General features: G+C 35.4%; 1 pseudogene; it reads left to right on the top strand.

Annotated features, from left to right (window-relative positions):
• LOC100630089 (myosin-9-like) overlaps window positions 1-21,916 on the top strand; it is a 32,980-nt pseudogene extending 11,064 nt beyond the window's left edge.
• The last annotated feature ends 5,919 nt before the right edge of the window (window positions 21,917-27,835 follow it).

Here is a 27,835-nt window from a genome sequence, read left to right on the forward strand (position 1 = left end):
CTAGTAAACAAATATAAGTATTACAGTTGGATTTGCTGAGGCCCACTTCAGTTAAAAATTACTACATTTATCCTAAAGATCTGAGGTGATTCCCAGAACTGCCCCCCATCAGTTTTATAAAAATATAAAGAAATTTGATGCAGGACATTTGAGTAATATTAAGAAGGGTTTTCCTGGGGGTGAGAGGTAAGTTCTAAATTCCTTGAGGGTAAAAAACAAAAGAGTCCAAATTAGGATGATTGGATATTCCTGAAATGAAGAAAAGAGTGGGTTGTGTTTTTTTTAATATATGTCCAAGGCATAGACCGAACTTGCACGTGTGGCCTCAAATCAGAGATCGGCGTGGAATAACTTATAGAACTTTGATGCTGTGTGCCACAGCCTTGAGAAATGAGACAAGGAACTCTGAGAATAAGTTTGCAATTGTTGGAGTATAGGGCTCTGCTGTGAAAAGCATTCTTGAGTCTGCCCAGGACAGATTGCCTAACCATTGAGAAGCAGACCTCAGTAGCAGCATTCAGCAGCTGATGACAAACAATGGTGATATCTAGAACCATTCTTCACAGTTTTTCCCAGGTTATCCACCACGTAGGTTTGGATGCGACGTTTACAGTATCTTGTGTGAGATAAAGAGTAGCCCTAAATATAATAAAAATGGGATAGCCCACTAGCAAGATGAGTAGAGGCTGCAGGCTTAGCTACAGTTGGATCAATATCTATATTTCTTTCTCTCTTGTCCTGTAGTCTAACATATATGCATACTCAAGTGAGTCTTTATTGACCTGATCATTGGGATGAATATCTTCTTTCCTGACTTGACAGTTGGAGAGCAGCTCTTCAGTAGCTCTTGCTATAGGGCTTTGTAACCCAAATATCATCATCTGAACAGTGTGTAGCAAAACATTATTGCACAAGTCTGTTGAATTTATTTGGGACCAGCTGTCACGACCTCACCACCACCACTAGATTTCCATTTCTATACAATATTTCGGATATCTACAAAGTCCAACTATTAGTAATTTATGAAAATCAAGATTCAAAATCAAATACAGCATATAGGTTTGTTTCACAAATTAGGGACTAAATAAATAATTATTGAGTAAATTATGGGAACATTATAATTTACTTAATAAACAGCATTTTGTTGTTACTTTATACTAAACTTAACATTTTGATAGTTAGTGTCCTGTTGTTTTGCTATTTTTAGCCTTTTGTAAAGAAGCACCATCAACTTAATTCTTCCAATACAGATAATACTATAGGAATGATAATTATTCTTTCATTTTATTAGAGATTGCTCCTCTATTTTCCACAACTTGAAATAGTAAGGCTTAGAAAATGTTCAAATAATAAACTATTAATTCATTTACTGAAATTTAGCATAATATACTTTGGTACCTAGTATACTGGTAAATCCCTCCTAAAATTTCAAAGTGTTTTCATTGAGATAATGATATAAATGTCTGGATAATATGAGTGCATTTGTGAGTGTGTTTGTGTGTGCATGTTTCCTGGAAGCCCCCCACCTCTGCTCTTCTATCAATGGCTGGATTGTCCTTCTCCTGGTTATCAGAAAGTGCATTAGCAGGTGCTGTTACGTTGCTGCTAACAGCTTAGCAAAATGTTTTGTTTTTCAAAGCTGCACCTATGACTTCTGTGGATGTCACAGATATGGTTAAAAATTTGTTGTGTTGCAATCTTTGTGTGCTTCTGCTGTTTTCTCCAATTCCCTACCTGTCCTGGAGTATATAAAGCTGAAAACTAAGTTAGCCTAGCTTTTAATAATCCTTCTCATCTTCATTTATTCTTTATGCTTTGAAGTGAATGGACAATACTGTATATTTATGCTCTTTTCCAAAAGTTGGGACTTGACTTGTTGGTTTTCAGTAAGAACCTGGAACTTCACTTTCTGAAGGTAATGGTTCTGATATTACTCTTTCCTCTTTAAAATGATACAGATAGAATCAGTCAGATTTTTATTTGGATTCTAAAAAAGTAAATCTATGGAGAAACTTTTCTCCATCTACAGAAAGTTATCTTTTTTCCTTGTTAATGTGTTTCTTTAAAACTTCAAACCTGTGTACTCTTCCCTTCAATACTTGAGTATAGTCTATGTAATAGGCATTGTGTTAGATTCTGTTGAAGCTTAAACAAATATAGATTACTTACTTTAATAGGTTTACGCCAGACAAAAGAGACTAATGTTTTAAAAGACAATTAGAAAGTAATGTAAAAAGAAAGTAAAAATAAAAATATAGTAATAGAAATATGAATAATAAATTATATGAGAACCCAGAAGAAACATCTAGTATTATTTCATAGAAGGCTACCAGAATGAGGTGAGACAGAGTTTAGTCTTAAAGAATGTGTAGGTGATTCACAGGAAGAAAAAGAATGTAGCATTTGTGCATTTCTTTGTGGATTCAAAGCAAAGAAGTAATATGAAAATTAGTAAAGATCATCGAAGTTTCTTGAATTTTCTGTTTCAGGCGGAGAGTGATGTATAATGGCATAAGCAGGAGCATAGAAAGAGCTAGCCAGATGATTGAACTGGTTACAGAATTCCAGGGTGTAAATTATTTTATGCATTATTTGGACAACATTGTCTTTGTGCTTTTCTTACTGTTTACACACAGCGCTATTCTGATTCCTGAGGCTTTCTATGTGATCTTATTTTTTTTTTTCTCACTGAAACTTTTTTAGGATTGTCAGTTATTTCGAAGTTTTCTGTAGTTTCACATTGATGTGCCTTGTGATATTTCTTTGTGCATTAACTATACTGAGCTTTTATTGGACCCTTTAAATCTAGAAAATCCTATCATGTCTTAGAAATTTTTCTTGGACAATTCATCCCTGTATTTTCTTTGTTCTCTCTTTTTGATACACATGTAAGTCGCGTAATAAGTGGCTGGGACTGCTCTTCTAAGTTCACTCAGTATCCTTCACTGTTTTATAGCCCCGCCTCACTATCTACATTCTCCAATACTGTGTAAGTTTTCTTTCAAGCATTTATTGGAGTAATAATATTCTTAATTTCCAAGAGTTCTTTCTTTACTTTTGAATTTCACTCTTTTGAGGGCATCCTATTGTTGATTTACGAATGGAAGTTATTTTCATTATCTCTGTATATTAATTGTGATTTTAGTTCTCTTTTCATATTTTCTTCTGCCTCTTGCATTTTTGTTTCATATCCAATTTGCTTTTCTTATTTACGTATTTTGTTCTTTATCTTTCATTTTAGAACCTCTTTTCAAAGGTGAGATATTTATGGGTTATCTCCACATATTTAAGAGTGAGTCCTTTTAAAACTGAGAAGACATTTTGTATAAATTGGTGGAGCTGGTGAACCATTGGACTTCTAAAAGATGTTTAGACAGGAATAAAACCGGTTCTTTGGGGGACTTCCAAATATCAATAGGAATTTCTTTCTGAGTCAGAAACTTACCCCAGAGGAAATAATCCAGTATCTTGATAGGGCAGGGTATGAGGTGACAGGAAAAAGTGGGGATACCTAGTAGCTGGCACTCTCATTCTGTAATATCCAAACATTCACTTCATCTCTCAATGAATGAGGGTCATGTTGGCCCACAGCTGATTTTAGAGATAGTCTGTATCAGCCTTTCCAAACAGTATAACCTGTCTTTTGTCTAGATAGGAGTCATCTGCTGACTGTGCAGATGGAGGCATGGAATTAGCAAGTCTCACTGTGCAGTTTTTCCATTTCACTCAAATCCTTCTGTTTTCAGCTCCACCAGAACCTTGGCCATCAGAGATAATTGATGTCTCTAATTCCTGAATCTTTCTGAGAAACTGTATTATAAATTACTTTACTTTGTGTTGGTTCCTCCTTTGAGAGTATTTAACCAAATGTAGAAGGCTGAAACGTAAATCATTTAGGATTTCTCATCTAATTTTCAACATCACAATTTATGTTGACATCTCTTCTGTTTTCTTCTCTTTACTGCTATTCTTAAGGGTTTCAGGAAGGAATAAAAATAGATGCAAATATTACTTTCACTATGTTTAATGAGAACTTCTTTCCTTTGTGTATTACTTTGTTAGACAATAAACTTAAATTATTTTTTAAAATTTCCCCAATATAAGTTGTTAGCACTTTTGCCCAAAGACCTTTACCTCATTTCCAACCAAGTTATTTTAGAGGATATATTATTTTTAGATTTAAGGTGACAAATTGAATATAAGAAATAATTAAATTTACTAAATTATAAAAGTGATTCTTAATTTTATCAATTCATTAGAGTAATTTGTGAACATTAAACAAAAATCCAAAACCTCAAGCCAAAAATAAATAAAATCAGAATTTTGTGATGATGGTCATTCATCTATTTTTTAAAAGCTTCAAATATTAAATTGCGGACCCGGGTAAGCACTGGCACACATTTCTGGTTTGACACTCGTGGAGATTTAACATAGTCTAAAGGGAAGAAGACAATGACTGTTACCATCTCATTTGCTTTCATCATATGGATATAACTAATAAAGCTGATATGTAGAAATCTTGATGCAGAAGTTTTATACTGTACTTTCAATTACTTAAAAATACATTTCATATAATTGTAAATGACTACAATATTAACTAAGCATTTTAAATTTGCTGATTCATCTGTGAATACTTTTGAAAAAGATTACTAGATAATTATAGTATCTTGAATCACTGCCAAAAATCTTAATTAAAGTGGTTGTTTTACTTAAAATTCATTTGACTCGTTTGAGATCCTATACCTCACATGACAATTCCAGTTGATGAAGGCCCTGTGGCATCTTGGACAATCATGGTTTGGGCGCCAGACATGTTTAATTGAATTTGGCCCATCATTTATTTAAATTTAGAGCTAAAAGATATTTTAAATTGGCTCTATGCTACTTTGAAAATTTACAAAGGGGTGTTTGTTTTTTTTCCTTTCCTCTCTCTCGGAGTGGGGACCATCTGTTTGTCATGGAAAGTCATAAAATAATATTTGATGTGAAATTTGCACTCCAAGTCTGACACTCAAGTTAAGTGGAGTTTTGGAAACTAATTATCTATAACATATCTAATTCATTTATATTTTAATTTTAATCCATCAGTGTCAAATAAAATGAATTATTTCAGTTTCAATTTTTAATGATCTTAACAAACTTCTGGTTGCTGAACTGGAAATTATGTCATGCTGTGTAGTGATGGTCTCCTGGATTAGCACAGCTGCCAGAATTTCATTCCTGTTTTTAAAAATAAATTACAACATTACACAAGCTCAATATCTTTAATTTTGGCATTGAAATAATGTCAGAGGCAACTTCATAAAAAGAAATATATTGTTAAGAAAAAATCACATACAACTGAATTAATTATAAAAATAATGTTACGTATCAAGTTAGTTCCAAGTTAAAATAATAGATCAAGTAATTATGTACAGAAAAACTGGCAGAAAACTAAACGTCTTAAATTGAATGCTTGCCACTCAGTAATTAGAAGCAGTGTTTGTTTGGGGGGAACAGATAGTAAAAGACACTAAATTTATGAAGCCTTCGAAGCTCCTTAAGACCTGCCTTTGAATTTGATGCTTGCGGGATGGAAGCAGAGCACTTCCAGAAAGGCTGAGTTGTGAAGTTCAAATACCAAGCAGTGAAATATGAGAAGTGCTATGGTGTCTTACTTCTAAATTTGGAGAAATTTACAACTTTCATCCAGTTCATGATATTAACGTCACTGGCAGAAGAATCATCATATGGTTTAAGGAAATATGGCCACTGGGGAATTACTTTGATGATTCTTTCAAATTAGATTAATACAAATGGGGCCAAATTCTCAGGCCCTTCACTGTTAACAGAAAATCAACAAGAATAAAATGAGAAATAGTGAAAATAAAATAACAATGAAAGCCTCTTATTTCATTTGGAATCTCTGGCTGGTTAGCTGAGTAGGAATAGTACACCAATCTGTCTAAGATTCAGTATTGGCTCTCTCCCTGTTCCCCAACAGAGGCAGTTAGCTTCACTCTGTTCTGTGACTACAGAATACATCTGTTCCATGAGGAAAGGGTAATTTTTACCTTATTTACCATCATATCTCCAGCATCTAGGTTACGTGGACACATGGTGGCTGTCCAGTATCATGCGGATCAGCGAAAGACTGGATGGATTAATTAAAATCCCCAGACAGGAGAGAACAGATGATATGCACAACCCTACACCCATTAACAGCTACTTTGCATAAATTGGACAGAACTTGATCAGAACAACAGAACAACATCTTTTTTATCCAAAGGACAATACTTGGTGCCACTGATGAGACACAAAAATTGATAGCGAAAGGTATTTCAAAGAAGACAAGAGAATATGGAAATTTCCCAATAGAGTTTATTCACATAAAAGTAAAACAATGTACAGTTCACTTGAAAAAGAGTGGATAATAAATTTTATTTGTGCCAGAATTCCAGAGAATAAAATAACTATTGATGTTATAGAAGATAGTTGGGGTTTATTCCCAAAACTTAACTTTCAATGAATACCATTGGATATTAAGTTAACAGCCTAGTAAAATACCCAGGACTATATAGTCTGCTTTGTTCTGGAATCTTGAGAAAATGAGATATTTTGGTATTTCATACATTTTCAATATGTCAAACACATAGGATATGCTCACACACAATTTATTTTTTGATAAAATAAATTTGTTCCTCAGGAAAATCTTCTGTATATATGGGACTAATTATAATATGTAACATTTAAATTATTATAATTATGGAAATCAAAAAACGCAATATAATAAATTGAATCTTACCTAGAATATTTGTTTAAAATATTCTAATAATAAAGAGCTATCATTTAGTAAATTTTACATGTTTATGCAAAGTAAATAAAATGAAGAAGCAAGATATGAAATAGTTCTAGAGAAAAAGGAATTCCTTAACCTGTCTTTTTTTCTTTGACTCTAAAATAAGAAAAGATAACTAAATGGCCACCACAAAGGTTGAAATTGTGTTATAATTAATTTATAAATAATAATCAAATAAACTGAATCTAGGCACAAACGTTAAAGGATACACTGGTAAGACATATATATTAGGGCACACTAGAAATGATCTAAACATCCTGGTGGTAATTGCTGGAACTTAAACTTGTGGCAAGAGCAAGATTATAGTATAAGAAATGGAATTCTTTTTTCTTTTAATTTTCAAATAGAAATCAATGTTTTTGTCTGAACTTCAATACATCAAATATTACCGCTCTTCAAATTTTATTCCTCATACCCACCCTCTGACATTTTTAACAGAGGTCTAAAATAACATACTCTTAAATGCAGAGAATTTGACTTTAAAACCTCATATAGCACAAAAATTTGACTTCTTTCTGCTTAAAAGAAATTTCGTATGCATGGTACTGAAGAGTATGAATAATAAGAAACAAAACAATTCCTTCTTGCTTCATGCCATTTAAAAATCTATTATTGGCAGAAGAAAAGCACATTGAATATTCAAATCATCATGACATCAGAAGAGCAAAATTATAGTTGTTTATGTCAGCTATTATAATACTTTTTCACTAAATATCATATTTTATTTGACTTCTGTAATGTAAATACTGAAACACTACTTAAGACCACTTTTCCATATGTCCAGTTTCCTGGGTTAGAATCTTAGTTTTAATTATATTTTAAAAGGGTTCGTGACAATGCAGAAGCATAGGAATCATTATCATACATTTTTAAAATTTCTAATTTAAATATCAAATGGACAACTTGACAAGACGGTATTTCACATCAATCATTTTAGTACCCTCTTTTATATGACTAGCAAAATACAGTGACTTAACATTTAGTCACTAATGTTTCTAAAAACTAAAGTTATGCTGTCAAAAATTTAAATGCTATGTCACCTCCTTCACAATCTATAAAAAACTAATGAGTAATTACTTTTTGGGGAAATAATGTAATGACTGCAGGCTTTACATTATTGTTGTTATTTAATTTGAAAATCAGGATTAATCATATTTAATATGCAACACTCTAGCTGTGCATAAATTTCCTACCTGGCTTTCCTCTCAAAATATCATCCAGTTTCTACTTAATTCTTTATTGTAATGAAGACTTTAGTCTTGAATCATCCTTATTTATTTTTTGACTGGTTAATTTGTAGAAGATTCTATTTTATCTTTTGGTATGTTATTTTATTTTATTTTTGAGCCAAAATGCATAAAATGTCACAAAAAAATGCAGTGCCAGAAAATTCTACTTTCCTCACAAATATTCTCTTCTTGAAGTGATCTTAAGTCATAGTCAGCTTTCAAACAGCCTCATCAGTATTTAGTCATTCTGATTTTGCAGTTGGACCTATATCTTTCAATTGAAGAAATCCATTCAAATGAAGTTGCACCCCCCCATTTCATTTTCTAAAGAAAACATACCCTTTTTATTACTTTGACTTTTATTCAATTTAAACTTTTAAAAGACAAAGTAGTCAGGAGATGTTGATACTTATTCGAACTGAATGTGTTTATGTTATTTTAGGTTTAGATTGTTTTACAGTTTAACATTCTTTTTTCAGAGCTGCTAGTAGAACTTGCTTGAATTTTTAAAATATTCAGTTCAATTTAAGTATTATTTCAACCTAAAACATCGTAACTATTCATTTTTGGAGAGAATGTGTAGATATATTAACCATGAATTGTAGTATACACAAGTAGAGCTTGTTGCTAAGTAACAAATATCTATTATCAGGGGAATGATATTACATCTTCTGGAACACAGAAAGAGCCAGGAAATGATCTCTGAGGAAAGGGATCAGTCACAAGTCTATCACAAACCTCCCATTACAGACGGTAGAGGAAAATTAATGGTCTAGGTTTTCTGGCTTAATAGGTTTCAGTCCCTGTCTTCTGGAAAACATGCATTTCAATTTTATCTACTCTGAATCACCATAGCACTTTAAAAGATTAAATATTATGAGGTCTACAGAATAGTAATTTAGAAATAAAATATTCCTTTTGCAGGTGCAGCCTGTCAGGTTGCTAACATTTAGTTAAGCTTTTACAGTCCACAGAAAAGCTTTCTGGGAAAATGAAGCCTGTAATTGTGGTAGTCACCTTAAACCATGCTTTGAATAATCTTCAGAAGCATTGCCAGTTTTCCCCTAGCTCAGATCTGGTAACTGGCGCTCAGATATATACACTATCAAATATGCACACGTATAATAAGTAATGAAGAAACGTTGAAGTTTCTTTTTCATAGGAATTATTTTATGGGAGTAAATTAAAATATATTTAATGCTCTTTTTAATGTTTTCCTTGCCCATATACAAGCATGAATCTTACATAAATAAGATGATACCCTAGTCTAATTCCTCATATCTTTTGCTCCATTAATTCATTAATTCAACAAATATTTATTTAGTGCCAAATGTTTGCTCTTCCTGAGGCATAGTTGTGAACATGAGCGGTCACAACTGTACCAGCCCCCAAATCCAACAATTATTTTTCTTAATGTTGAAATGGCAGAAATGTTTCCTTATAAATCATCACAAAGCAAAGATACCACCAATGTTAATTATTCTAATTAACATTGTAGTAGAATTTCTAGCCAGTGAAAAAACGCCAGAAAATATATAAAATGGTATTAAGATGGACAAGAATAAACAAAACCTTCATTCTTCACAAATGATCGCATTAACACTGCAGAAAACTTTCAATTTATCTCAGATATTTATTATAATTAATGGCAGAATCTGGTGATAATATTTGCTGTAGGTTCAAAGCACAAAAAATAGATGTAATTCAATACAGCACCAATAAAGAATTCAAAAACATAAATGCAAAAATGTAATTTTACAATCATATGAAAAATTAAGGTATATAACAATAAATATATAAAATGTACAGAACCTTTATAAAGAAAATATAACACATTACTAAAGGCTATAAGAATTTCTAAATAAATTTTCTGATAAATTATATTCACGACTAGATTGACTCAATATTGTAAAGATATCAGTCATCCCCAAATTTTTCTATAAAATTACTGCATTTTGAATCAGTATCTGAAAGTGTTTTTTGAGGACATTAATGTTAATATTTTTGTGAAAGAGGAAATGGGCATAATGAACCAACATATTCTTGAATAAGAAACACAAGATGAGGGCCTCTTATGAAAGGATAGCTGATATACCTACCAAATATCAGACTGACCATAACACTACTGTTAGGAACAGAGTGTGGTATTAGGGTAGGGTTAAAAAAATGGACCAGTGGAAGAGACTGTAGATCCTAGAAATAAACCTATGACACCTGAGGTACGTGGCAGGTAGCTTTGGAGATCTCTAGGAAACAAAAGTCTCTCCTAAACATGGTGGTGGGGCAAAGGGTATTTTTATAGGAGGGAAAGGAAAAGAGAAGGGAATAACCCCTCATACTGTATACAGATATTACTCAATAATAGATTAAATATTTAAATGTTATTTGTAAAACTGTACAAATTTTGACTACGGTAGAAATTTTGTTTGGGTTATGATAGGATTTCTTAAGAAACAGAAAGTATACAAATCAGAATAATAATTGGTGAATTTTACCACATAAAAGTGAAGAGATTTTGTTTATGGAAAGATATAAACAGGAGCCAGTCAAGCTGAAGTTAGAAGTTTTGCAATACATGTATAAGTAATAAAGGATTCTTACCTACAATTTATATATTGGTTTTGAATGTAAGAAAAAATGAAGATAATCTCTAAAAAATGTAATCAATTTCAGAAAAGAAGACTACAAATGGTGACAAACATATGAAAATGTATTAAACCTAAGTAGTGAGCAGAAGTATGAAAATTAAGAATAGAATGAAATACTACTTTACAAACACTAGATGGTCCAAAATTAAAAAGTTTTAAAATATAAGATAACAGAAAGGATGTGGGAAATCTATATACTACTGATGAAAGTCGAATTGGACAATATTTTATAAAAGCAGTTGCCATTATTTAACGTTGGAGGTGAACTACAAATTTTAGTCTAACGAGTGTCCCCTGGGGAAACTCATGCAGATATGATCTAAGAAATATACTCGTTGCAGAGCTTTTTTTTTGCAATGAAAATTCTTTCAAACAAGTCAAATATATATCAACACATTGTGACAGATTAACAAAATGAAATACAACAAAGCAGTGAAAGTGAATGAAATGCGGGTACCCCAATGGCGTAGATGGATTCCTGATACATAATGTTAAAAAATCATATTTTAAAGGTTATTAGTGCATTATATCATTTCACAGAGCTGAAAAACTATCAAAACTAAATAATATATGATTTAAAACAATACTTATGTGGAAAAAATATTTTCTTCAAAAAGAAAGAGGAGGAGATGGAGGCAGAGAAACGGAACTAAATTGAAGCACATATATCAGTAGGCTGAAGTAATTGCAGTGGTTTTGGTAAAATTCTAACTGCTCGTTTCACAGTTATTGTTTTATTTTAATGACTTATACATTGCTTATGTCATATGTATTATTTTCATTTACCAAATATCAAATAGTACTTTTTATCAAAAAGTATCATCGTTATATAAGCTGCACATACCCACATTTCTGGAGTTGATTAGCTTGCAATTAAAGTAAATAAATTCCAAGTGTAGGTAACCTACATGAAGATAAAAATATGGTATGTTTGCAAAACAGGACATAGTCTTTCTTTTAATAACCAAATCACACAATCACACCTTCTATAGTTCTTCAAAACACTATTCATATTAAAAAATTAAAGCTGGCAAATAAAATATGTAAAAATTGTATGTTTATTGCATTTACTTTTTAAAAATCTTTAACGTACGGAGATTTCTGTCAAAAAATTTGATAATCCTTGTATTATTATCTCCTAAAACAACCATTCTATTGGCCTGCATTTAAAATTGATGAGACTTTTTTACAGCGAGTTACATAGGTCTGTAATGCTTGAAAGTGTCAGAATCAACATATTTTTGATTAGAAATCTATAGTCTTAATCATGATGTTATATTGTCACATTTAAAAGATAAGAACACACTTGTTCTGCTTAAATGCAAATTTTTATCTAATCCTAGCATAGAAAGTATCATCACTTTCTTCCTGGTACACATTTGGTTTGGATAGGTGGTCACTTCCCTCAGTTTCTTTAGCAATAGGGTACATGTGCAAAAGAAGTCTGCCAGGAAATATAACAGAAGTGAAGTCAGCATCGTTGCAGCATAAAACATCAATCTTTTTTGCCCTTCCTTTTTAACAACAAAATTTTGGCATCCATCCAGGAACAAAAGTACTTGTGTCAGGTTTGTGGGATCTGGTACCATATGCCAATGAGCCCGGAAGGAGTCTCTCCCACCTATGCATAGCGGAATAGGAAGACCCAGCAAGAGTCAGTGAACTGGCCCCAGCCCCTCTCAGCCGTGGTCAGGGAAAACCTGAAGAGTGCTGAGTTGAGCAGACACCCAAAGATGAGAAAGCTTTTGTAGAAGTCCAGCCTTCCTGAGGAGAGATTCCAGCACTCCATTGGAGAAAAAAAAATATATGAGTTTGGATGCATTGCAGAGGAAAAGAGAAACTTTGCCAACCCAGGCTCTCCCACAATGTGACACAATAATTAGCAAGCAGTGACCTCTCCTGTGAGGGAAGAGGACAGTGATGAGTGAGAGCTCAGCGACTCCAGCTGTGTGGGAACTGGCTGGAGAAAGGTGTGTCTCTTCCACGGCACCCAGAGTATTAAGGCAGGACCTCCAGGACTGGGAGAGGGAGGAGATCAGGGAAGAGGCTGATAAGAATATCAAAGGGCATTAAAGGGACAAGGTTCCTGCTGACTGTTTTCAGGACTCCAGCAGGAAGCCCACCCATGAGCGACTGGGAGAACCTCACCCGAGGATACCTCCACCTGGCCTGCAGGCATCCCCAAGGCACCAGTGCTACAGCCACACCTCCTCCCACTCTGTGACTGGCTCCTTGTGCACACATCTAAGTTCAGCAGCAAGGCTGAGCTCCAGCAGACAGAGAGTGCCCTCAGAAATCAGACCAGGGATTGTGGACAAGGGAGAAACCACTAACCTGAGCTGTATCATCATCTTCTAGAGAACAAAAGAGAGATTTCCAGCAGCCAGCCTGGTGAGTTGTAAGAACAAGAGACACATATAAGCTTAAGAATTCTGCCACAAGAAGGAGCAAGAAGCAGAGAGCAAGTGTGTCTGTACAAGGCTGGCTCAATGAAAAATATCTCGCACCTGAAAACATCGAGTAAAGATCTGAAAACACCGAGTAAAGATCTGAGAAGGTGATAGTTACTTCAAATGTAAAAAGAGCACAAAACTCCAAGAAGCATTAAGAATCCAGACAACATGTCATCACCAAAAGATAATAATCCTTCAGTAACAACTCAAAGGAATTTTGTGAGTTAGCTGATAATAAATTCAAGATAGCTGATTTGAGGAAACTACGAGGTACAAAACAGCACAAAAAGACAATTCAAAGAAATCAGGAAAATAATAAAGGGAAAAAATGAAAAATTTTGCAAGATATAGAAATCATTAAAAAGAATCAAACAGAAATTCTGGAACTAAAGAATTCAATGAATGAACTGAAAAATGCATTAGAGAACACCTACTGCAGAATAGACCAAACTGAAGATAGAAGTGATCTGGAGACAGGAACTTTGAAATAACCCAGTCACAAGAGAAAAAGAAAAAAGAATAAAAAAGAGTGACGAAACCCCATGAAATCAATATTTCACTCACTCACTCAAAACAATCAGCATTTTTAGGTGAGGTAACTGAGACACACAGGTAATATAATTTGTCTGACATTATAAGATTAGCTTATTAGGTAGTGTAGGATAAATGGTTATAGGTCCTCAAAATTTGTTGGCAAAAAAAATTGAGGTTTAATTCCTTGTCAATTTGTTCAAGTTATAACTTTTAGGTCACAAACAATTCTATTTCACATGATTTTTCTAGAATTCATTCATTTGTTTATAGATACTTAGGTTGTTTCCATACCTTGGTTATTGCATAAAATTCTGCAATAAACATATGAGTGCAGATATGTTTTTGATATCCTGGTTTCATTTATTTTGGATATATACCCAGAAGTGGGATTGCTGGATCATATGGTATCTATATTGATTTCTGTAGATTCTAACATTATAACTTCCTTTGAATAATGTGCTTTCCCACCTTTAGCAAATGCAGTTCAGTGCATCCTTACCAATAATCTTTAATATTCTAAAAATTAATTTCTACGTATCTTTACTTTTAGATTACCCACTGGTTATTCCACTAAAGAATACCTGTCACCCTCTTTCTCGCTTTTTTCACTTAGGACAATATCCTCTAGATTCATCCATATTGTTGCAACTACTACATGATGCCACTTAGATGAGCAATCTAAAATAGCGAAAATCATAGAAGTTGAGGGTAGAATGGTGGTTGCCAGGGGCTGGAGGGAGGGGAAAATGAGGAAGTATTAGTCAAAGGGTGCAAGTTTCAATTATATAAGACGAGTTAAGTTTTAGAGATCTACTGTATGGCATAATGCCTATAGTTAACAATACTGTGCAGAATACTTAAACATTTGCTAGAAGGGTAGGTCTTATGTTAAGTGTTCTTATCATAATAATAATAATAAAGAGGGCAGGAAGAGATTTTTGGAGGTAATGGATATGTTTATAGCATAGATTGTGGTGATGGTTTTATAGGTATGTACTTATCTCTAAACTCATCAAGTTGTAAACATTAAATATATACAGCTTTTTGTATGTTGTAAACATTAAATATATACAGATTTTTGTATGTCAATCATACTTCAGTAAAGTGGTTTAAGAAAAGAAGAATATCTTTCACCATACTGTAACAAGATAAACTTCCTTTTAGAAGGATTATACTCATGTCACTATTTCTTGAAAATCTTGGTGACATCTCTTTACTTAAAAATAAAACCCCAAATCCTTAACTTTACATTCAGTGTCCTTTTTTAATCCAAATCAAAACTCCCTTTTCAGTCTTATTTCCCACCTACCTATAAATACACCACATCCAAAAAGTACTTCTGTCTTTTGCCAACTATTCAATAAAATTTCAAGAGTCCCTGTTTTTAATCACATTGTTTTCTATTTAAATATTTTTTTACTGTATTTCATATGGTATTCATTTTACTGTCTTCGTGAAGATGTCCTATGATATTCCTAGATAGCAATTATATTTCTATTTCCAGAATTTCCATAATATGTTGTTTGTTCTCTCGTTAATTTTATTAATTCTGTCTTAGATTAAGCCATTTGTGAAAACCCAAGATAGCTGCTTTTAGAGTATAAATACAAATACAGAAAGTGCTCAATAATACCTTACACCTTGATATTCCCTATATCTCATAATTGTGCTGTGGACAGAACAGGCACACAGTGGGCATGTAATACCATGTAAGCAATATTGTTGATATTTTTATTGATCAATCTCATGTTGGTTTATGTCATTTCCTACTTAGATATAGGATTGATAATGTTTTAAAATTTTTCAATTTCCAATAAATCTGCTTCTTTTTTACGTAAAAGTAGTGAAAGTAGAATTTAATTTACCTCAATCGTCTAGTTACTTAAGTGAATTCCGTGAATATGTAGTGGATACTAAAATGATAAAATAGAAATAACATAATTATTTAGGGTGTGCATGTTAATTAACATATAGTGTTAACACTCTTCAATACATTTTAAGCAGCCTGATGCACACAATACTTTCTTCTAAATTCTGTATCACTCATCTTGTTATTATCAATTCCTGTCTGCTAACGTTAACTATGTAAGTAAAGTATAGATCTGCTGAAGTCAGAAGATGCAGTTTATAGCTCTCCTACTATTTCTCCCCATAAAGTTTTAATTACAAACTTTTAAAACATTTTAGAACTTAGAATTTAATACTTATCATTGCAATATTTATTCATTGTGTTCAAATATTTTCAAAACTCCATTTCTTTCTCGGTCTCAAAGACCTTAAAACTCTCCTTAGCCAAAGTATGCCCTTGATTTGTTGTCATCAGTGTGATTCAAAATTTTGCTGAAGTCATTAAAGGACGTCAACCAAAGACATTTTAAATTTTTAAAATGATATGCCCACACTAATCATTTTAGGAAACTCTTTTAAAATATTCTCAGTAATTTATTCACTCCCATTACTAGCTTCCACATTTTTATCCCTTAGATTGAATAAGACATATTATTAACATTCTCTGATTAGATAGTAAAGTTATTCAATAATAAACCTAAGATTTTGTGGAAAATAACCCAAAGACTTTGAGATTTTGTCTTGATAATAGAAGTCTGAAGAATATAATAGCCAAGAATTTCTTCTATGACCTGTGATAGTTATTGGTCATTCACAGGCAATCGTATTCATTTTTGTTAAATAAGGGAGATGGACATAAAATAGTAACGTTTATCTAGGCACAACCCTCAATATAGGAGGATATATTTTTAACTGGAAATGGGCAGTGAGAGCCCCTGAGGACTGAAAGGACAGCTGGCATGACAACACTTGACATCCTGTGTGTAATTGGTTTTGAACGCTTGGCAGATTTTTCTAATGGTATGGAAGCACTCACACTGGCAGCTAACTGTTGAGACTGGATGGAGTGGTGGCGAGGCCCTTTCACATAACTGTTCCATGAGAAGCCGTTAGATACACTTCGCATCAAAGATATATTCGAAGTTCAAGTGCCTGCCCACTAGTATCTCCTATTTCATCAAATTCAAGAACAGAACAATTTGACCATCAAAAATTATTTAAATAGTTCTTTTTTCCTTTCCTTTCATTTTCAATGCATAGGTCAGTTTTAGATTGGAAGTGAGATTATCTTAGCTAGAAACGGGAAATCAACGATTTGGGGAGTCTAAATTCTATTTATTGACCAAATATCACTTGAATATCATAGTTTAAAATAGTGCTAGAAACAGTTCAATTGTCAGAATATTAAAATTTAAATGAGATGAGTTGCCTTATTTGTTAGCAAAAAGTTATAATGTGATCATTCCTAAAAACACGTAAGAAAATAATAATCAAATTATAACATAAACTGTATCGTAGAAGAAAGGAACCTGTATAGAGAGTCAGAATGCCGAGATTTTAGATTTAAGTCCACTATTCACAGCACGACAAATTCCACTGTCTCTTCTTTCATGTATAAAGTGAGGATTATAATAATACTTGCTTCCCAGTGTTGTATGAAAATTAAATCAGATCATATATATAATCGCTATATAAATACGGCTTGTTATTATACAAGCTAGTCTCATCTTCATTATTCGCTAGAAATTTTCACCAATTATTGCATAACCTCCTATGTTTTGCTATTATTTTGTTTTGGCTTTTGAGGGGAAGTGAGGTTTAGAGCTATAAAATGGTCAATATTTGGGTAATTATCAATAGCTCACCAGTTTTTCCAGACTGAAAACCTCAGTAATTTGTGAACTCTCCTCCTACAATTGAAATGACATCATGGACTGGTTAAATTTATTATTGTGGCTATGTTTTGAAAGAAAAAATATTAAGTTTTAAAAGTTAATAAGATCAATAAGATGTAATTCTAGCCTTGTGGAGCTCACAATCTAGATAAAAAAAAGAAAAAGCAAGGACTATAGTATGAGGTAGACAATTTAGTGCCCTAAAAAGTACAAAGGGTATTCTTTGCATTAAAAGGAATGAGGATTTTTATAATGATTGATTATAAAATTGTATAATCAATTTACAATATATATAATTTTTATATATATAACGTATATTATATATAATATATAATATAATATATATATATAATTTATAATAATTGTTTCATAGAAAATGAGGTATTTGAGATGTGACCTAAATGGATAGAATATAGTCAGAGGGGAGAAAAGAAGTCAGCAAAAGGAGCATACTCATGGGAGAACAGGGATCACTTAGTAAAAATAAAATACCAATAAGACATACAAGGATGAGTGACAAGATATTTAGCTAATATGTTCTATCCAGAATGTTCTTAATATCCATTCACTCTTGCTTTCTATTTGCTCTAAAGCCATTGTAACCTGAGCCTTTATTCTCATACTTTGATATTAATTAAGCTTCCTAATTGGACTCCATTGCTCTTAGACACTGTTCACTTGAATGTCTTCAAAAACAAGTTTCAGATATGTCTTCCAAAATGATACTACTAATATGTTTGTACTCATTTAAAAATAACATTCACTCCTTATTTTCTCAAAGTTCACCAAAGCTGAGTCAAATCATCTTCTCAAAATTATTATTCATTCCTCTGTTGTAAGAAAACTATATTCTTTACACAACTATGCTCACCACTCCCAGAATATTATGCCATGTTCTACCAATCCTCAATTCCCCCAGCCATCCCATACATACACCTGGAATGCCTGTGTTCTTTCCTCAAAATCCAGATCAGTTTTCATCATTAGAATTAAACCATTCCTTATCATCCTAGTTGTCATTCATTTATTCATCCATTTATTTAATCATATTTAACAGTATTTATTGAATGTCTGTTATATGCAAGGATCTGTGATATGCATAAAGGATTTCATTTTTTTCCAGCTTTCATAATGCTTTTATGAAAAATTAAACAATGTGCATATTTACGCCCTCTTCCTCTAAGTTTATAGTCTTTACTGTCTATTCCATGCATTTGTACTTTTCTTTCATGTGAACTCTTTGGAATCTGATGTGAAATCAATATATAAACATAATAATGTCTACCAACTTTAAAGAGAAAAATATCACTAAAACTCTCATCATCCTCACACCTTCACTCATTTTCTTACTACTCTTAGAACTCTGCCACCATAATCTAGGCTAGTCTACTGGAGAATAGGAGACACAGAGTCCCATCAACCTCTTTATCCAAACTGACAGTCATTCTAATTATACAAGGCATGTGAATGAGGCCATCCTAGGCCAATAAGTCACCATATGTTGAAGTTCCTAAAGAATTCAAAGGAAAATAAATCTAAATGCAATTGACCCTGGGGAAATACTGGCAGATATTTAAGCTTCACTCTGTAGATGAATGTAACACTGTAGTTTCAAATGCAAAGAATAGTTATATATGTTCATAGAAAAAATGCAGAATGTATTAATCTGGTCTCTTTCAGAAAAAAAAAATACCTAAAATTTACTCTGAATCTGTGTATAAATATATCTAAGGTAATATATCTATGATAAGAGAAAACAGGAACCAAAGCTTTACCTAAAAACTGCATACTACCTGGTATAATAACTTCTTTTTTCTCTTATTTAAAGATAAATATACCTAAGACCTTTCTTAAAGATATAAAATATTACAGTGACAGTTGAGGCACAACATATCATAGAAACCCTCATGGTTCCCATTCATTTCCCTTCTAATCAGAGGTAATCACTATTTAAAAGCTGATGTAAAAGCCTTCTCAACTACTTCTTAAAATATTTTTAGAAAATATGTGTATATATATTTCTTTTTTCATAGAACACGGTACTCTTTATTGTGATGCTCAGTGGAAACGTGTAAACCAGCTTACTGTAGTGGTGGCAGCTGTGACACATGCTAAGGCACTTTCATAATATAAAAAATGGGGTGGGGGGTGGGAGCTCCATTCACTCCTTTGTGACAGCAACTGGGACCTGAATTCAGAGCTTTTTAGGCATTCTTAGCCTTTATGTATCTTCATGATTTGTTGAGAGTTTCTTTAAAAAAAAAAGCCTTCTTTGCCATAAGCAAGTCTAAATGTAGCAATATACAAAACAGTTAGAAATACAGGTAAATTCAGCAACAAGTCTAGACCAGTGTAGGAGAAGCTACTGTCCTCTAAACATGGTTCCAAAGGAAAGACAGCAGTAAAGACTTAGAATTTTATCATTTATTACAAAAAGGGGTGGGGGGGGGGAAGAAAATCTTTTTTTTTTTTCCTTTCAAAAACATCTGTGCAGATGGCAGATTTTAAAACCATACTGAGTCAATGGTGCAGATCAACTACCCCGGGGCCCTAGTACTCCAGTAGTTTCAAGATGGTGTGGGAGGACCACCGGCCCTTTCTGATTCTCTGGCTGTCAGACTTGGGACAAATCCCTTAACCATTAAATATATTTGGTTCCCAAGAGTGTTGGGAGAAGCCACTGCTGGCCTTTCCAGCTTGGCCCCTAGGCAAAACGAGAAGAACTCTTTCAAGGAACAGCTGGAGAAGGAGGAGGAGGCCAGCAGAACCTCGAGAAGCCAATTGCCAACCTCCAGGCCTAGGTGACCATATGAAGAAGAAGATGGAGGATGGCGTGGGGTGCCTGCAAACTGCAGAGGAAGCCAAGAGGAAGCTCCCGCAGGAGCTAGAGGGGCTGGGCAGCGTTATGAGCAGCGAGTGGCCGCCCATGATAAGCTGAAGAAGACCAGACATGGCTGCAACATGAGCTAGATGACCTGCTCGTAGACGTGGACCACCAGCGGCAGAGCGCCTCAAACCTAGAGAAGAAGCAGAAGTTTGACCAGCTCTTAGCCGAGCAGTGGACTGTCTCCACCAAGTATGCCAAGGAGCCTGACCCGGCCGAGGGGGAGGCCGGTGAGAAGGAGACCAAGGCGCTGTTGCTGGTCCCGGCCCTGGTGGAAGCCTTGGAGCAGAAGGTGGAGCTGGAACAGTTCCACAAACAGTTCCGCTTGGCGATGGAAGATGTCCTGAGCTCCAAGGACAACGTTGGCAAGAGGGTCTTCAAGTTGGAGAAGCCCACGCGGGCCCTGGAGCAGCAGGAGGAGGAGATGAAGCCCCAGCTGGAAGAGCTGAAGGATGAGCTGCAGGCCACCCAGGACATCAAGCTGTGGCTGGAGGTGAACCTGCAGGCCGTGAAGGCCCAGTTCCAGCAGGACCTGCAGGGCCGCGACGAGCAGAGTGAGGAGAAGCAGGAGCAGCTGGTCAGATGGGTGCGGGAGATGGAGGCAGAGCTGGAGGATAAGCAGCAGTGCTCGACGGCAGTGGCAGCTCGGAAGAAGCTGGAGATGGACCTGAAGGGCCTAGAGGCCCACATCAACTCTGCCAACAAGAACCAAGAGGAAGCCATCAAACAGCAGCTGGGGCAAAGGCCAAGGAGAACGAGAAGAAATTGAAGTGCGTGGAGGCCAAGATGATTCAGCTGCAGGAGGAACTGGAAGCTGCCCAGTGTCCTGAGCGCCAGCCCCAGCAGGAGGAGGACGAGCTGGTTGACGAGACTGCCAACAGCGGCCACAAAGGAGCCCTGGCATTGGAGGAGAAGTGGCGCCTGGAGGCCCGCATCGCCCCGCTGGAGGAGGAGCAGGGCAACACGGAGCTGGCGAACGACCAGCAGCAGAAGGCCAGCCTGCAGATGGACCAGATCAACACCGCCCTGAACCTCGAGCGCAGTCACTTCCAGAAGACGAGAATGTACGGCAGCAGCTGGAGCGCCCGGACAAGGAGCTCAAGGTCAAGCTGCAGGAGATGGAAGGCACCGTCAAGTCCCAGTCCAAGGCCTGCATCACTGCCCTGAAGGCCAAGATGGCGTAGCTGGAGGAGCAGCTGGACAAAGAGACCGTGGAGCGCCAGGCGGCCTACAGGCCCGTGCAGAGGGCCGAGAAGAAGCTGAAGGGCATGCTGTTGCAGGTGGCTGATGAGCGGAGGAGCGCGGAGCAGTGCAAGGACCAGGTGGACAAGGCGTCCACCCACCTGAAGCCGCTGCAGCGGCAGCTGGAGGAGGCCCGGTGGACCCAGGCCTCCGCACGAACCCCCAGCGCGAGCTGGAGGCCGCCGCCGGCAGGAACCACGAGGTCAGCTCGCTGGGGAATACGCTCAGGCATGGGGACCTGCTGTTTGCCGTGCCCCACCGGCTGGCCTGGAAAGCTACTGAAGACGGCTCCACCAAAAGATAGACAGCAAGGCCGACGGGGCTGAGGCCAAAGCGGCCGAATAACCACGTCTCCTGCTGCCCAAGACGGAGGGGCGACCGACCAAGGGACGACTCCACCTCCTCTTCGTAGCCCCTGCAGCACCCCGTCCACCCTCTTGGCACTGCTGTGACCGTGACCCCTACTCCATCCCCCCAGGCCAGGGGATCTCAGGCCTGCATATCCCTGTCTGCCCCCCAGGCCCTGAGGAGGGCGTTTGGCCCCTACAGCTGCCCTCCCACCCCCAGAATCTGATACCAAAGAGTAAGGGTCCTCAGCTCCTCCCCGGGAGCAGAGTGACCAGCAGGATCCTTGGCCCTCTCTTGCCAAAAAGCACAAGATGTTGAGGCAAGGAGGGCAGGCCACCGGGGATGGGCAAGAGAGTTTTCTACGAATCTATTTTTCTTCAGACTAAGGAGTTTTGCTAGCCCGACACCTAGGAAGAGTCATCACCTTCTCCTGCCTCCGCCACCAGTTCCTCCCTTCTCCCCTCCTTTGCTGTTGGCAATCACACACGGTGACCTCACACCCTTTGCCCCTTTGGACCCCTACTCCTGTGGGCTCTGGGTGGTCTGGCAAGAGCATGCCCAGGACCCCACCTCTGTGCACAGCATGCTGGGAGCAGGGAGGGAGGGAAATTCCTCCCCACCCCTGTGGGCAGTGCCACTGTCCCCTTCTTGCTTCTAAACTGTCTCAAGTGCAGTGATGGCCCCTTCCCTCCTTTGCCGAGGGCAGCCCATCCTGCACAGCGATGCTGTGGGGCCGAGCAGATTCATATATTACATATATTAATAACTCTAAAATCCTAATATAATTTTTATTTGTTTATAACATTAACCAAATGCATCATGCACAAATATATCTATTTTAATGGTCTTTGTTTCCAAATTTTCTCTGATCCACATATGTAAGAGCACGTCTTAGAGTTTCTCTGTTGTAGATAGAGAATATACCTACAACCGGAGTTGCTTAATCTTGGACCCACAGAAGGGTTACCGTGTTCTGCTAAGCAGAATGCCTAATACCCAGTTTTAGGTCATTGTTGCCTATGTGAAGAGTGCTGCTCTGTGACGTGAATGAAGTTTGTGATCCTCTTGGTTCTACTTAACGGACCTACTCAGACACTGCAAATTTGCTTTTCAGAACGTGCGCAGGTAAATGGACTTCCACCAGCTGTGTGAACACCCATTCTTAATGCCCTCTGCTATTGCTGATGTTGACAGACCTCAAAAAATTCTGACAATCTAGAGGTTATAAAGTGATATGTGATTCATTTGTGTTTAATCATAACTAATAAGCTAAATGTATTTTTCTTGTTTATTTGCATTTACATTTTCTCTGCTGAAAGTGCCTAGGCCTACCCTTTTCCCTCTTTCAGTGAAATTATATGTTCTTTTAAAATGTATTTTTTGGGAATTTTTATATATTTTGGATCCAAGTCCTTTGACTCATATATAAATTATAAATATTCATTAATGTAATTATTTAATAAAATACAAGAATTTTAGAATGGAAAACTAATATTTAGCATTTATATAGTTTTTCCACATATCACAAAATATATTGATAATTTGATGGTTTTACCACCCTACATTAATTAGATTTGGGCTTGGATAAACTTTATGTATTTCTGACAAACATTTTATGTAGTTCTATATTTTTTTATATTTGAATGCGAACACTTCAACTAGTTCATGTTTAAAAATTATTGTTTGTCCTCTCTGAAGGACTTCCAAATTCTTTATAGAGCTGTGATTTTGAAACAAGAAATAAACAATTCTGAAAGAAAGGCAGATGAGGTTGAGAACAAGTGACCTGCATCGTTGCCTCTGGGTACTGTAAACTGATGCTCAATTATAAACAAAGGGTGTGATATTTGTGGTATATTGTAAATGAGAGTTCAAAAGAAAATGGTTAAATAAGAAGGTTGTGTATTGGACAAAAAGTTAGTGTACTTCCTAGCTAGCAGATTTTGCTCAAGAGCACTGTAACCTTACTTGAAAAACATTCCTTTCATGTTTTTTAAATGGACACATTTAAATTTAGCTTCCATTCAGAGAGCATAGTCCTTTAAAACTATTTCAGTGTTATTCAGCATAAGAAAGAAATGATCTATCAAGCCAAGAAAAGACATGGAGGAACCTGAAATGTATATTACTAAGTGAAAGAAGCCAATCTGAAAAGCTACATACTATGATTCCAACTATGTAACATTCTGCAAAAGGCAAAACTATGGCAACAGTAAAAAGATCAGTGGTTGCCCGGGATTGGGGAGGGGAATGGCTGAATACATGGAGCACAGAGAATTTTTAGGGCAGTGAAAACAGTCTGTATGATACCATAATGATGAATACATGTCATTATACATTTGTTCATAGCCATAGACTATACAACTCCAAGAATGAACTTTTCTCTAAACTATGAACTTTGGGTGATCATGATGTGTCAACGTAGGTTTATCACCTGTAACAAATGCACCACTCTGGTGGGGCATGTTGATGATGAGGCAAGCCATGCGTATCTCGGGGCAGATTGGATATGGGAAATCTCTGTACTTTCCCCTCAGTTTTGCTCTGAACCTAAAACTACTCTACAAAAATAAAGTCTTTAAAAAAATGTTTCAATGGTGACCAAAGGAGTTAAAATATTATTTTTAATTAGATTTCTTTATGCAAATTTTAGATTTAGTCATGACTGATACTATCTAGAGACATACTCTATTTTCTTTGATCCTGAGTAAACAATAATTAGCATTTAAGTCAGTCAATAGCTCAGGTATGTTTTGAGTCTATAAATGCTTCACATATTAAGAACCAATAGCTGACACTTTAATGCTTAAATACATGCTAGGCAGGTTCTAAATGCTTTATATTTTAACTCATTTGATGCTTACAAGAACCCGATGAGACAAGAACTATTATTCCACTATTATTATTACTATACCCATTTTTCAGATACAAGTTGTGAGAAACAAAAAGATAGGTACCTTGTCAAAATAAATAACGGTAGATTGTAGAGCTGTGATGCAAACCCAGGCAGTTTTGCTCCAGAGTTATTATTATTATTGTTATTTTACCTCTACAACTACTCTACTCAAACTGTATTCCATGAACGTGTGTGATCCAACAACTGTTTGGATCCATTTTGCTAGTAGAGATGTACAAAGACTGAGGTTAAGTATTGATAAACGTAATTGCTGTTTCACACTGATGCGTCATCTAAATGCTTGGTTGCTTTCTAATTATACATTTTTATTATATTTGACAAATTATTGGTCTGCATGAGTTGGAAACTAAACAAACAACACCCTTCACCCTAAATCAGAGATAGGCCAACTTTTCCTGTAAAAGATCAGATAACAAATATCTTAGAATTTTTGGGTCATATCATCTCTGTTGCAACTACACAGTTCTGGTGTTATAGCATGAAAGCAGCCATATACAATAGCAAATGAACGGTTGTGGCCCTGTTCCAATAAAATTTAATTTACAAAAACAGGGGTGACACTATATTTATTATATATTATATATATTATAATTACAGCAAAGAGTGAAACTATATTCTAGTGGAAAGCACATTAAATTAGGAATTGATTGTCCAGAGTTGTATTACTTATCTTACCACTAAGTAGTTATACAACTTTGGCATGTCAACTCACCTTTCAATTTGTATTCTCCACCTTGAAAAGTTAGGAATGGAAACAGATAGTAATGGAATGTTTTTAAACTCTAAAATTACATGTAAATTGATTCTTTTGACTTGTATTATCTTATCAATGAACTTGCACTTGTTATTTTCCTGAAATGTACAATAGAATTGTATCATTCTTGTGTAAACTAAGATCCTTCCCTCTCCCTATTGAAGTAGTTTAACTTAAAACATATTGTATGCAATATTAATACCATTGTTACTTACTAACTTTGCTCACTCACTTTCTGCTTATCTCTAGTAAGCTCATGGTACACGATCTGCTCTTAGACAATTAACCTTTTCTTGTGTTAAGTGGTTATCAAAAAAAATACTTAACATTGTCACCTCTGCCAGTAAATTTGTGTACCAGTCAGTGGTTCTGTGGCTTATGCCATGAAGCTTCCAAGCTGTCAGATAGTTGAATCAATGAGGAAATTGTCCATCACAGGTTAGGTGAAATATGTGTGGGAAAAAAAACTTAAGTACAATATATAGATGGTAGTCTGAACACTTTTATAGGACTTAGTAATTTATATTAGAGTGTATGTCTATTATTATTTTTACTGTTTCAAAATCTATGACTTTTTTTAATCTTCCCCATTCATCATGGCTGCTGTAGCATGTCCTTGAACACAGGAAACAAAATCTGCTGGAGAAATATCAGCATCTATTTTAAAAGAAATAAATATTCTCCCCAACATGTTAAAAGCATGAAGCTACAAAAGGTTATTTACAGATAACTCTGTGGTCCTCTTAATTTAGATCAAAACATTTTAAAGTATTTATTTCTTTATTTTTGTCCAGGTTTTCCTGTGCACTTGCAAAAAGTAAAGCAATAGTTGACCCATTAATAGAGTATAGAATTTTTAAAAAGGCAATGTTTACTGACAATAAAAAAAAATAAAAGACAAGACTGGACTTTAAAGTAGAGAACTATTAACTTTAAAGAAATAAAAATGGAACATAAAGAACTAGAAATCTTGATAGTAACTCACATTACATTTAAGATAAAGAAGAAACACAGATAGATAGAGAATTGAGATCTGAAGAATGGTCAGAGGAAATATTTTGAAAAAATATAGATATACAAGTATAGAAAAGGAGACAAGAAGATAAAAGACATGAGAGAAATGTTCGAAACTTTAATGTAAGTACAGTTGGCATCCAAGAATAAGAGAAGCATGAATATGGCAAAGATTACCATAAGATTTTTCCAAAACTATCAGAAGCATCAATCCAGAGATTCAAGAAGCACTGCATGCACTAAAAGGGCAGCATTACATAAACACACACACACACACACACACACACACGCGCGCGCGCGCGCGCACGCGCACACACATACGTACATCGATCAAGAGCTGCAACTTCTACCCCACACTCCCTGTTACATTTCTGGCTTTATTTTTCTCTGTGGGACTTACCACATCTTTCTATATATTTTCTTATTTATCTTAATTTTTGCCTTTTCCCACTCACTAGAGTATGAGCTCCCTGAAGGGCAGTTATTTTCATAATTATATTATTTCTTGTTGTATGTACAATAAACCTTTGTTGCATAGATGAATAGACGAGCGATCTACACCTTGCATGCCTCAGCAGCCTCCCTGGGGGTATCAGACTCATAAGTTATGCTTGATATAAGGCACCACTAAATGCTGAGTTATGAATTCTTACAATTTATGGAAAAACTTTACTATGAAGTGTCCTAAAGTGTGAATTTTTAATGCCAATAAGATGGTTTAAGCGTGTACTTTGAAACTCTTTTTTTATCTAAAGACCTTCAGAAATACTTAACTTTGGACCTTATCATATGCAAATTTAGTAACTACTTTTTGCATACAAAAATTGCTGTGTTTGACTTACCAAAATAAACTATTAAATTGTTGTAAGATCATGCATATTTATGCACTAAATCTCCATAGATCCACAGGAACTCTGGAAATGTTCTGAGTGAATATCATATCCTCAAATTATAGTTTCTTCTCATAGACCGTGCTACTTCTGAGTGATTGAAGTTCTCTCTTACTGGATACCCTGACAAGATAACTACAAGTCCTAATCAGCCATTATCATTATTCTCTTAGGATTATAACTTTGTTTAGAAATGACAAACATAAGAGACGTGTGACTAAGCTTGAAACAGAACTACCATTGTGGTTTGTTTGTACTTTGAAAATTATTTCTGTTACTGTGGTGACTACTGTCTCTCATATATTGTAGCTATTTAAAGAAGTGTATTCATCATATCCTTC

Source organism: Equus caballus, chromosome 5, assembly GCF_041296265.1.
Source record: "Equus caballus isolate H_3958 breed thoroughbred chromosome 5, TB-T2T, whole genome shotgun sequence".
In the NCBI taxonomy this organism is placed as follows: Eukaryota; Metazoa; Chordata; class Mammalia; order Perissodactyla; family Equidae; genus Equus; species Equus caballus.